The sequence below is a fragment of the Anoplolepis gracilipes genome, chromosome 1 (assembly GCF_047496725.1).
Source record: "Anoplolepis gracilipes chromosome 1, ASM4749672v1, whole genome shotgun sequence".
In the NCBI taxonomy this organism is placed as follows: Eukaryota; Metazoa; Arthropoda; class Insecta; order Hymenoptera; family Formicidae; genus Anoplolepis; species Anoplolepis gracilipes.
The window spans coordinates 4963992-4977528 of NC_132970.1; the positions used below are offsets into that span (position 1 = coordinate 4963992).

Consider the following 13537-nt stretch of genomic DNA (forward strand, 5'->3'; position numbering starts at 1 on the left):
AAAACTTTTTGTAGGACTATTGCAGCGTTCTCAAGCGCTTAGAATCTAACAAGAATATTAAAAAAAAATCGTCGAAAGGCAAAATAAGATGCAGCGTGAATCTGTGTCTCAGTTTCTGGATTTTTTCTCTGTTCTTTTAATAGCCAACATTATTTGTTTAATTTATCAAGAATTCTAAAACTATTAAAAATAAAGTCAAAATTCTCAACTCAATTAAGTTTCCACAATGTGAGACGTCAGCTTCACACCCAAATAGACAAAGTGTACAAAGTATGCTGTGCGATAATTGCGACAAAAAAATTAATTCCGTGAATATAATACATAATAAATTACCTTATAAGTAGTTAAATTATCTGATTGTTCCCATAAAGCCCGATGTCGTCCGAAAGTGCCGAACTGTGCGACGTGCGACTGCCGCACAAAGTTGATCCCTGTAGCGTTCTAGTAGAAACTGTGTTGCGCAATGATATCAAGCATCAGGCACAGGAACCATCCCTACTACATGACCACTACAAAGTTATTGCAATCGCTCAGTTATACAGTGTCCGCGAAACCGAGCGGAGCAGAGCCGAGCTGGCTGAACCGAATGGGATCGTGATTGTGCTGCATGGTCAATTTTGTAACAACCGTCAATTCCAGAAATTGTCCGTGATGTATTTTCACGTAATACGCTTCGCGCTGCACGTGTTAATTGCAAAATATGTTATGCGATAACCGCGATAAAAAAATTAATTCCGCGTGAATAATAAAGTATAATACTCTAATAATAATACAGTCGGACCTCTTATCCTACGACCCTCTTATGCTACGGAACCTCTTATCCTACGACAAAAAATCCTTTCATGCTACGACCGCGAAAGGGGAATTATACCCCCATTCTCAAATTTTTGTCGTAGGATCAGAGGTTTAAGGGGAAGATTCCGGACCGAAAATGTCGTAGGATAAGAGGTCCGACTGTAAGTATAATACTATCTTTATACTATACTATAATAATACAAATTAGAATACATAATATTTGCAATCATGGAATATATATTATTAGATGTATATGTATATACAAGAAATTACGCAAGATATTTTTATTCAACGATATATATACGAATATTATATGTATATAGTATTATGTTTTACAAAAAATATTGCAATTATTTAAATATTTTGATATACAAATAAAATATATAATTGTTAACAAACAATAAAACAAATATATAATTTATCATTTTTATAGTTGTACAGAAATATGTATATACAAAATATATAAATGTATTGATATATTCATCAATTCATTTATAAAGACAATGACACCTTTTACATATACATATACACAATTAATTTATTACAGACGACCGAAGATACAAACGTCTCACCTACGTAGAAAAAAATAATGTTGAATCAACAACATCATCGTAGTTAAAATGTATATGTTATTAATTCAATAATATTACTATTAATCACATTACATGGCGTATTGATATGATTAATAATGTTATTGAATTACTAAAATAAATTTTAATTACGATGATGTTGTTGATTCAACATTATTTTTTTAAGTGTAAATATTTATAATTCTGGTATCTTGAACGATTTAATTTGTTTAATATTTTAATGATTTTTACACATAGAACTTTTTGTAGAATTTTCAAGCGCTTAAAATCTAATGCTAAAAAATGCTTAAAAAATCGTCAGCGAGTAAAGTAAGACGCAGCGTGAACTTGACATTTTAATTTGTCCCGAGCCATTTTTTTGTTTAATAATCAGAACCATTTATTTAACTTTATTAAGAACTTAATTATATTAAAAATAAAGCCAGAACACTCTCAACAATTAATGAATTTTTACGCCAGTTTTACACATAGCTGACTTTTTACAATATGAGAGCAAAATTATAAAAAAAAATTTCGAAAAAATTCCCTGTAATCCCAATAAAATTCTATGAAACTTCTCTGATTTTTCTAGATACAAAAGAAATCCCTGAGAATTCTCAGTTTTTCATATTTTTCTAGGGAGACATCCTGAATCTAATGTGTACTTCTACACATTGCCATCTATTCTTTTATTATTTATTAAATATATCCGTCTATATATATTATGCATTAAGTAAAATTGAAAAATAAAGATTCGTTGAGCGTACGATTCCATTTCGCGAAACAGATCCGTGAGATTTGAACTGAAATTCACTATGTTGAATAATAGACGTTTTCGAGGGGCTTCCTTCTCACTTAGCATACCGTTCATACATAAATACATAAGAGCGTACTTGGGTATGAATACACGGCTTTCCGACCGGTCGTACTCGCAGCAGTCTCTTCGTTATGCAAATATAAATATAATACATTGTACACTTTACCTTTAACTATAAAACGTAACATTACAAAACTCCCTAGTGCAGAAAACCTTGATATTTTAAGCATCTACTCGAATATATTCGTTCGTTAGCACTGATGATATGCCTATAGCAAACAATTTAATAGTTAAGAATTATAATATTTTATGCTCTTAATGATTATTAATAGATAAATTTTTATTATATACATAAAATAAAAAAAAAGAATTTTCTCTAATTTTTCTTTTCATTTTTTTAAATCTAACCCGAAATTCTTTTTATTCTAAAATCTGCAACCAATTTAAATATTTTATAATTTATTTCTCGCAATAGCAGAAAGAGATATTTAACAGAAATGAAGACTTTAATAGCATTTAAGGTTTAACAGCACGCTCCAAGTATCTTTATCCGCTATGTTCGAATTCACATCGAAGTTTGCAGACTATCTGACCGCCGAATACGTAATTAAATCTCTTACGGTCGATGAAGCTGGGACGCGTACGACGATGGAGCGCAATAAAGAGCGTAATTAATTCGGCCTACGGCTTAATATTTCAGTTGAACTCGGCGTGAAAATCATTTTTCACGCGTTTCTCGCGCGCGCGGAATATAATGCCCCTTGACTTTATTTATCGCGCAACTGGGCATACATTGCTGCGCGATCTAAATCCGGGCGTGTCCGTCCGTCTGTGCATCTGGTTATAAATCATAGCCGTCTCGCTTTTTCACTGCCTTCTTGCGGCCTGATTAATAGCGTGAATAGAGGAGTATCACGAAGTCGCCGCACCAGGCGCAAACTTTAAGATTACGGAATCGGTATGCAAAGTCCAACGATTAGTAATTGATGATTGAATAATTTTAATGAATCTTTTTCATCATTTTGAATATTTAATAAATAATTCTATTAAAAATTTCATATTGCATTTTTCAACATTTACAAGTACTTGAAATATATTTGCCGACGATGAGAAAGAGCCAAAGCTAATTTAAATTCATAGAAGTTACGCGATAATCTCATATTAATGATATTCTGGAACTTCTGTAAGCAACAACCTTTTAATGGCGCACGATAGAATATATACTCAATGTGCTACTATCTGACAGCTTTATCAAACAAGTTTGCAAAGGTAATTGGAGAAGAAGTCCCAGCACTATTTTAATTTCCTGCTGAAGACAATTGCTCGAACAAGCTGCGCATTTAATTGAGAGAAATGGCGAACCAGCTCTCTCTCTCTCTCTCTCTCTCTCTCTCTCTCTCTCTCTCTCTCTCTCTCTCTCTCTCTCTCTCTCTCTCTCTCTTTTCAGCCTTTGCACGATCCCGAATTCCAAATAATTTTCGCCGAACGAGGATTTTCTAGGTAATCCACTGCAATTTGCCGAACTATGTGGCGCTCCGTGTGTTCGCGGTACACACGTAAAAAGACGGAGATCGCGCGAGTTTCCCTTCGGTATCGGTAATAAGGAACGTTCGCATACAAAGGTCGTTGCGTTCGAAAATAGAGCAGTCGTAATGACTAAAGTTTGCCACGAGGACTTGCCTCTACTGTAATAGCCGACCGACCGATCGACCGACCGGTTAGGCGAGCCCCGCGTGGTCGAATGCTCAGCAAATCCGGGATTATGTCGAAATCCGAAGGGTATAGAAAGCAAATCGAGGCATAGGGGAAACATCACCCCCCGTGTGAAATTTGCCAAAAGTTAACTCTAGCAAAATCAAGCACAGGCAGCCAATTCTTTGTACCTTCGATTGAATTCCATTCATTGTTTTCATTCCGTAGCGTAATACTTTTATAAATTTATATTTTTTTCATTGAATATATATATATATATATATATATATATTTTTTTTTTCTTTACAACATGATTAAATAAAAACAATCTAATGCAGATAGTTTACAATGTTGTTCTTGTAGGATAACGTAAGCAATTTCGGAATTTCGACAAATATTTTCTTACAGTTTGGTAAATAAATTTAATATAAAACATACATGTAAAATACATATAACAGTTTTTCTCTTTAAAAATAATATTAGAAATACATAAAATAATACAATTCAACGTGAAAGTTTTTATTCGACTAAACTTCTCTCTGTGCTTGTGTATTGCAACTGGCATTCGACCCTGACACAATGATTTGCGGTTCTACTGTGTTCCGTATGATATCGGCCGCACGAAAGATGGAGTGTGAAAAGTTATGAGGAACAAATACTAGGACGGCGTGCATCCCTGCAACGCTCGCGGAATGGAAACGGTTATCGCGTAGCGTCGAAACTGCTAATGCAAGCGAAACGTAATAAAGCATAACTTCCAGTTGAGTTAGATTTCCTCCCTCTTTTCAACCGGCTCATACACTCGCGTACAACAAGTTCTAGCAGAGCGTCATTAAGGAAATTTCAGGCTCTCGCGACCGCAGTTACGTTAGTATGCATTCCGCCGCGAAACTCCTTCACCGCGATCGCGAGGCGGCTCCTCGAGAGAATCGCGTTGAGAATGTGAAAATTCGGAATTGAAAGTCTCGACGAAGTTCAGCATGTAACTGTGGCTGCGAGCACATGACGTCGCCTATGAGAAATATAAAGCAGGATCAGTGTTTTCTCGAATATGAACGAATTTTTCTCACAAAAATATTGACGTTAGCTCTCTAAAGAAAAAAAATGATATTATATTATATATTAATACATAACAAATTTACAATGATTAAACATTAAAGATACATCTAAAATCTCATATATTAAAATATATATGTATAAGTAATTTTTAAAAATTATATTGTGTGACTCATATATAATATCGCTCAATTTTTTTTATATATTTTATAAGGAAATAATCATTGCTAAATATGAAATTTGCTTGTTTTATGCGACTACCAGGCACGAATATACACATATAATACGTAAAATACGACTATATACCTATATATGGTCTCTTTAAAGACTCACCACATGCGAGAAATACACGTCGTAACTATATAATTTAGATGTGTATGAGAAACTGCGCGTCTGATGAGAGAATAATGCATTATGGAGAAAACAGTGCGGCGTGCATAGCGTCGTGATAAAAACGCAATTAAAAGGGTTTGTGCGATAAAATAAGACCAAGCTTTTACGTCGAAAAAGCGTGACTAAAATTTTGCAGTCGTACGACGAAGCTCACGAATTACTTTTCCACGTGTCTTCCCTCGAACACATCCGAAATCATAACATATTTTTCTACAATGCTTTCAACACTGTGAACAAAATTATTCTTCTCTCGAGAAAACACAATATTGGTTTTATTCATAAAAACTGCAAAGATAATAAAGTCATACATACATATTCTTCTACAGTCTTCATAATTTTTAAAGATGTTATAACTGTGAAAAAAATGACAATAATTAATGCAAATATAATAATTAATTTAAAAAATCATACGTGTAAAAGTATTTGTAAACATTGTAATATTTTCTACGATACGATTAATTACGCTATTGTGTAATAGAATTATAGTACAATATTGAAAATATGCGCATATATTATACTCAAAAAGTAGTTGCATTCATAACATAAAATAAATAATAATATATTATAACGATATGCATTTACAATGTCGCCGTCGCAAAACTGCTCGTGAATTTTTCGCGCAAAAAGTCGAACGCTTTTATCTATAAAGGGCGCGCGCGATTATGATAAGTTACTATATTATAAAGAACAACCGAGAGTTTTCATGCTCCGCTGATAAGATGGTAACAAAGCGATAGCATGAAGGCTGACCTATAATCACGGGACATTATTCTTATTATCTTTCGCCACCGACACCGTCGACGAATACGAATTAAGCCGTAGAGCGTTGTGAAGTATAGTCTGGCGACATTGTACGGGAAGCGTACACGAGCACTCTGCGGGATTGTTATTGATCTAATTAATTATTCACGCCTCGTTCGCCACCGCGGAGAAACAATGCGGTTCTTTGAGACTCACGAAGAACGTCTTCTGTTACAATAACCCTCTATTCGTTGAGACGAAAATTAATAAGCTCAACAAATAGAATATGTCGCGAAATACGAACGCGACGTTTTTAATATATTTTGTTAATTACTTACTCATCTAATTCGAAAGGATTTTAAAAGCTAAATAGATAATTAAATCATAATCAGTCTCGCGAACAGATTTAGTGTAATGCGCTTAACTTTTAACTATTTTAAACCATTGTTTCGTTTTTACAAAGAATGGAAATTAAAATAAAAAAGAGACAAAGTCTTTTTAAACTATAGTTAAAGTAAACTATCGTTGTTGGAAATTTTAAATTTTTCAAGCAATAAGTTAATAAATTAATAAAAATTATATAAAATTTAAAGAATAATATAAAGAATATATAGTCGCAAAAATAAAATCTTAGGCATAAATTTAATATATTTTATATCAAAACGCAATAAATTATTCGCGCAAAAATACATAAATTTGTTTCCTTATATTTAGCTTAAATTATAATTTAGAAAGATAATTGCTGTTAATGTTTAACGGATAGTAATAACTATAATATTCGTTGAAACATTCAAATTCTTGTAAAATCTTGCAAGATTTAACTTATTCCGCAGCGCGTGACTGTTACAATTTTTTGTAACATGAAGGGCAATATTGATAACTACGAGGGATAGATAGGGGCGACGCTGAATATACCAGAAGCTTTTAAAACGTTCCCCGTGTCATTTTTACTGAGAACAGTACGTGCTGTCAGGCTCATCGCATGAGCGTGCATGTAGCTTTAAATTACTGTCGACACATCGCGCATGCATTTCGCCAATTGCATTCGACAATTTGTGTCGAGTTACGCGTCAGATGGATATATTTGTCCGACCTGAATAGTCCACAAGATCCTCGATTTCGAGGGGGAGTAGTGTATTTGCTGGTGCATTACTAATAATATTATCTACCTGTAAATGCAGATATAAAGGTGAGTATTAATTGTCGAAAATTATTATATATAATGATTAAAATATATTATTAATATAATTTTTATTTTAATAATTTTAATAATTACATTTTACATTCTTATGAGACAATGATCTAAAATGCATCACTAATGATGCTGGCACTTCTCTCTGCCATATATACAAAGATATCCTTATACGATAACCCGGTGGTTTCACGGAGAATATACTCGTCCATTCATCACACTTCATCCGGAATTAATATAGATTAATCTCTCGCTAAGTAAAGCGGCGCTATTAAAAAAATTTAATAGCTATCATAAAATTATTAGAAAATACTGTAAGTAAATGTGTAAGAAGAGGTATCAATTATTGTCGCACTAATAATCGCACGATTGCCATTAATCTTATTATTAAATAAGATAATTTCATGTAAAGCGTTTACCTTTTTATTTCCTGAAAAATCATAGCTCTCAATTTCGTACATAACAGTTATTGTAAGTTGTTGCATCATAGTGTCACGATTAATTTGGCTGATCTTATTAACTGACGCATACAATGACGCTGCGTAAAATCGGTACAGGAATATTGTGAAGGGAAAAAGAAGAAATCCCGAGCAATATAAACAAGTAACGAGAAGCATTTAAAGGGAATATCTTTCCGACACTGTACGAGTGGCGATGAAATATATATAGGATGTTTAATAAAATGTTGTACAACCTGCGAGAAAGTAATCACTCACACAAAAAATGGAAGAAATATAGAATAATTTTTTTTACACATTTCTTTACTAATTAATATTTCATGCTTAGTCACACAATTTTTCTAATTTTTTAAATTAGCATACAATTCTTCGTAACATTAAATTAGCAATTACAATTGAAACCGTAAAATTATATCTTTAATCTTAATGTTAGAAATATGTCAGCGTATGTTTGCAATTATTTTATCATTTTAAAAAATTTAGTAAGAAAACTGACAGCAACATATCAACTAAAATTAACAAAAAAGTTAGCATTCTATTTCTAAAATTCCGATATAGCTAATTTATAGAGATTTAGATTTTCGTCTGTAGAATTAAATTAACACAACTCTTACTAAAAAAAAATTATTTTATATTCTTCCTTATTTTTTTCACAAGGTTGTTATCTCCTCGTCAGTTGCAACATGATTTACTAGATACCCCGTATATACGCCTCGCGCGTACGGATGCAATCTTACCCCCCAGAAAGAAAAATCTCACCTTTGCCAGTTTAAATTGCTCAACCACACGGTGCAAGCAAGATGCATGGCTCTAGTAATTCAGAGTACTTCTTAACGTACAAACCAAGACTTTCTGATATCACAAATCCCCTTACACGAGTAGTGAACATATTCTCAGCAATTTTTTTTCTACGCAATAATAACCATATAGCCCAAAACTCTATGTAACTTTGAAATCCCGCGTGAATCTATAGTCTTTATTTTTGGTAGATTTCTACATAAAAATATAAATATTTATTACAAACAAGATATATATAAATAGAGATTCAATAATAAACTTAAATAGAAAAGAAAATAGTTGTACGTATATACATTTGTATATACAAAGTTGTAAGTATTTTACGTCACAATCTTTTATAACGTCGTTTGATTTGGTTGCTATCCTAGAATATGTAAAATACTGTGTCATATTTTGCGTGGTATTTTTCTAAGTGTAAAGCTATAGCTATATCGATATAATTTCGCCGCGTGGACATCTCTTACAAACATCGAACAGAACGAAAAAGAAATCGCTGCTAAAGTGAATTCGTGTGTAAAGCCTGACTGGCACTGAAAGAGGCACTCAAAGTGTTCGAGGCCCTTTAATTCATTGCAACATTAAGAAATAAAGTGCAAAGAGCGAGTACATTAGTCACTCACGGACGATCGATTTCATATACACAGCATTAGAAAAAAAAGATTAATTATAAAATATTATTTAGAATTATAGAATTGTATTTAATTATAGAATATTTTTAGAATGTCATGATAAGTGTAATCATGATATTTAATAAAAATAAATTTAAGAATATGTATCTCATTATCTAGATTTCAAAAGATCCTCTCTTTGCTTTCATTTTTTTTTAAATCCGTCAATGTATAATATATATAGTACAAAAACTTGCAGACCTGTGAAACATTGTCGTACAGTTTATGTTCTCAAACGTGCATAAACGCGCGCTTTCTCCGTGTGATATTCACAAGAATATAAAGATATTTCTGAATAAAGGCGACATTAGGTGTATGTGTGTGTATTTGTGAGAGCGCCGACATACCAACGGTATATTCACGGCAAGGCGATAATTTTAACGAGTGCAGCTAGAAATGCGGGTATGCAACGTTGGGCAAATGGGGATGAAGTACGGACGAACGGCACAAGAAGAAATGCGTTATTACGTGCTTACAGTATCTAGTCCCCGGTAAATATGAATGGCTTTAATATTCCGTAAGCACGAAGGCGCCACTTTTAAAGTTCATGCATATCCCGGACGTGACCAGAAAATATTACGGAAGCCACGCAAAATCCCACCTCGTTCGCGAAGAGAAGGCCCGGGCTTGTGTCTCGAGCGGTATGAGACGAGGTTGCACGTGGCTAAAATGAACCGGCGTTGCTGCCATGTATTTCCTGCCACGTATTTCGCGCTGCGGGGTTCGTCATCTTTGCGCTCGTGAGACCTATCCGCTAATCAGAATCGTCACGGAAGATAAAGTAAAAAGTTACCATGACAAGATACTTCGCGCATAAACTACTTTTGTGTGTAAGCAATAATGTGTTTGCGAAGATATAAAATTCTTAAATCCCAAAAACAAATCTGACAGGGAAAAATTGGTGCATTTTATTTTGAGAGAATCTTGTCTTCGATCGCGAGATCAATTTCGAAGAGATGATAACGTTATCGTTGCGGAACAAAATTAATATAACGATGAATCTAATGAAGCAAATCAGATATTAGTACGGGATAATATTTAAATGCAAACGAGGTCGCGCGGTCGATCGGACATTCTTCCGGTTTCATGCTCGACTCTGTGCGCCATTTGATTAACATTTTCATCGCGACAGTCAGAAAACTTCGCAGAAAATCCGAGATTACAAATTTTCATTAAAAACTTTTGCCAGTGTTCTCTGCGTAAGTCTAAACTATTGTCTATGGGATACCGCAAGACATCTATATCATTTTTTCGGATTTACATTAGGTCGGTGTTACGATTTAACTTTTGCAATTAATACACATATAAATTAATATCGTTAATATATAATATATTTTGATAAACTTATTGTTAGTTTATAGACAACGATATCAATTTATTATGTGTACATAGAAAAAAAATATTCTTATTTTGATAATATCTTTAGTTTCAAAATAGAAATCTTCAAATGAGATTACATTACGTAATTACGTTAATCAAAGAAAATTTGCTTGAACAAAAGACATTCTATATATGTAGTTCAACTAAAAAAAATGTATTCTTGCTATTTAAAAATAATTTTCTTGAATGGAGAAGAAAAAATGTTGGATAAAAAATAACACATATTCAAATCGAAGATTATAATTTTCTTAAATTCAAAATATTGTATTCCTGAGATAACAATTTCATATTAAAATAAAACTATAATATTATTGACATTTAAGATTTTCAAATTCTTCTAAGAAAATTATAAATTGTTGCGTACATATGAAACAATGAACGCATTCATATAAATATATGTTTTGACACTTACTCTTTTCTATTATCTATATTAATATATATTTCAATGATGTATTAAAAATAAAAAAGTATAAATATATCATACGTACATGGTTTATTTAAACAATTAAAAAACTTTTGATCTTAAATTGACTTTCAAATAATTAAAAAAATCAATTTAAAAAAAAGTAAAGAAAGGACAAGAATCTTTTAAACACAAAATATGTTAAAAATATGGAAGAAACAAGTAATAAGTTCGAAACAAATATTTCTTTCGCAAACGTTTCCTTGTACCGTCCTAAAATATTCTACTTTTTAATTCTAGATTGTAGCGTATAAACACGCTTGTAAATACATATGTAAAAATCGTATAAAAATCATTATCAAAGTACAAACTCAATAGTCGAACAAAGGAACGATTTTACGTCTGAAATAAGAGCAATAAAGATCCATTTTTCCAATGTCAAATAACTTTAATCTCGGTTTAAACTATCCTTGTATTATATCTTTGTCTCTTTCAAATCAAGAGATGAAGATAATTTAAACCAAAGTTAAAGTTAACCGATGTTGGAAATTCTCAAAATTTTATAAGAATTGTGCATAATTTATTCGTATTAAAATCTATAAATCTATTTCGTTACTTTGTCGCATCTAATACAGTCTAAAACAGTCGCAATGTTCTCTATGATCGTGACTTATTGATCGCAAACAGATTTCGAAAGCCGGCGATATGGCGCGTGTCTTATCTCGATACCGAATGCTCGTTCCGGCGAAATTCGGTGCGGATTATTGTCTTACAGCAACAATAAACGGGTCGATTCGCGGCGCATTTACATGAGGCACTTGCAGATGCGGGAAACTGGAACGAGGTCGCGTCGAATAGATAATTACCGTGAATTTTGCGCGCTCCGGCGGGACTAACTAATCGCAACTCACGGTAACCACTAACTTTCCGCACGCCGCTAATGTATCATCGACCTATGCGAATTTCGAGAGCACACGAGTATGTGCGTTGAATACATATATTACACGTAACAACAAGAAATGCTTTTAATCTATCCACCAGGAATATTTAATAACTCATTAGTATAAATGTTACTTCCTTTATCTATCGGTTTAGCAATATCTACGTCGGATTTAATCTCAACATTTTCTTACTAACATTTGATAACAATTGGCATGTATTGTTTCTGGTTAATTGCAACTAATTATAAAAAAACTTACCAATCTAAAAGTTTTCTTGAATTAATCGTCGCAATTTAAAAAAAATACACTTTTAAAAATAATATTTTACTTAATAAAACCCTTTTATTTCTCAGAAAACGTAAAAGTATAAGTAGAACAAATCGATTGTATTAATACAGTTATAAAAAACACTATCTCCCTAACACACGCACACACGCACACACACACCTTCATAAGTGAATTAATTAATAACTAAAATAACCTATTATACACACACATATATATATATATAATTATTATTATTATTATATATCTATAACGTACAAAAAAGCGGTAAATCTATTTTCAATATTTGTAGGAAGTATTTTCTAAAAATAAACAATTCAATTATTTTTTGATCAATATTATTGTATATATCAGTTTATCAAAACATTTTAAATTTGTTCTATCACATAAAAAGAGAGATTTAATCTAACAATAAGTATATTCTAGATTTTCAAAAATTATTTTCATAACCTGAGATATGTAAATAATATAATAATAATTTGCGTATTTATTCGATAAAAAGAAAATTAAATAAAAAACATGTAGAACGATCTCGATTGTTCATGTGAGTTGTCACTACATGGCGACGCGACGCGACGTTTAGTGACATCGTATCGTGTTGTTTTCATTCACGTCGATAGATTGATGTATCATTGGCAATCGTATCACAAAGGCATCTAGTCGATTCCCGTAACAAATAGATGCATCCTGTTGCTAGAGAGGCACGCACTTGACGATGCGTAGCTTTTCGCTACGTTTACCGCCTGTAATTACATCATTGTATCTGATTGTAACACGCGAGCAGCCATAGAGAGAATACTAATTATCATATTAATTATAATAAAATTAACTAGTGCAAATAGAAAATTTGTATTAGTTAATTTTATTATAATAAATAATTACTTTATTCGGTTTAATAAGTATCCATCTTTCCTCCAACAGAAATGTCACATATTAATCGTGAGCTTAAAAAAGATAATTTTTTGGAATGGAGTTATTTAAAAACTTGCCTTTTCATGTGTTTATCTCGTAATAAATATTTTAAAAAACTATATATATATATATATATATATATATATATATATGAGTAATATGAATAAAAGAATGTAAAGATGTATATAAAGCAAATATATAGTTTTCTAAAATATCTATTACGAGATAAACACATGAAAAGGCAAATTTTTAAATAACTCATTCCAAAAAATTATCTTTTTTAAGCTCACGATCCGTAAAAAAAATACTGTCAATCATTTATACAGGGATTTCTACTTCTTTCCAAAGATAATGTTATCGTTATATCAACACAAACCTTAGGTTAGTACATATGTCTGCTCTCTGAGAGAGAAAATGAGATCTTTTCTATTCCATAA

The 13537-nt window shown here is 32.1% G+C and overlaps 1 long non-coding RNA gene across 1 annotated transcript; it reads left to right on the forward strand.

Annotated features, from left to right (window-relative positions):
* The first annotated feature begins 464 nt into the window (after positions 1 to 464).
* Positions 465 to 10466, forward strand: LOC140668056 (uncharacterized). Its single transcript, XR_012047111.1, has 3 exons — positions 465 to 956; positions 6897 to 7252; positions 9379 to 10466. It is a non-coding gene; the product is annotated as an uncharacterized lncRNA (long non-coding RNA).
* The last annotated feature ends 3071 nt before the right edge of the window (positions 10467 to 13537 follow it).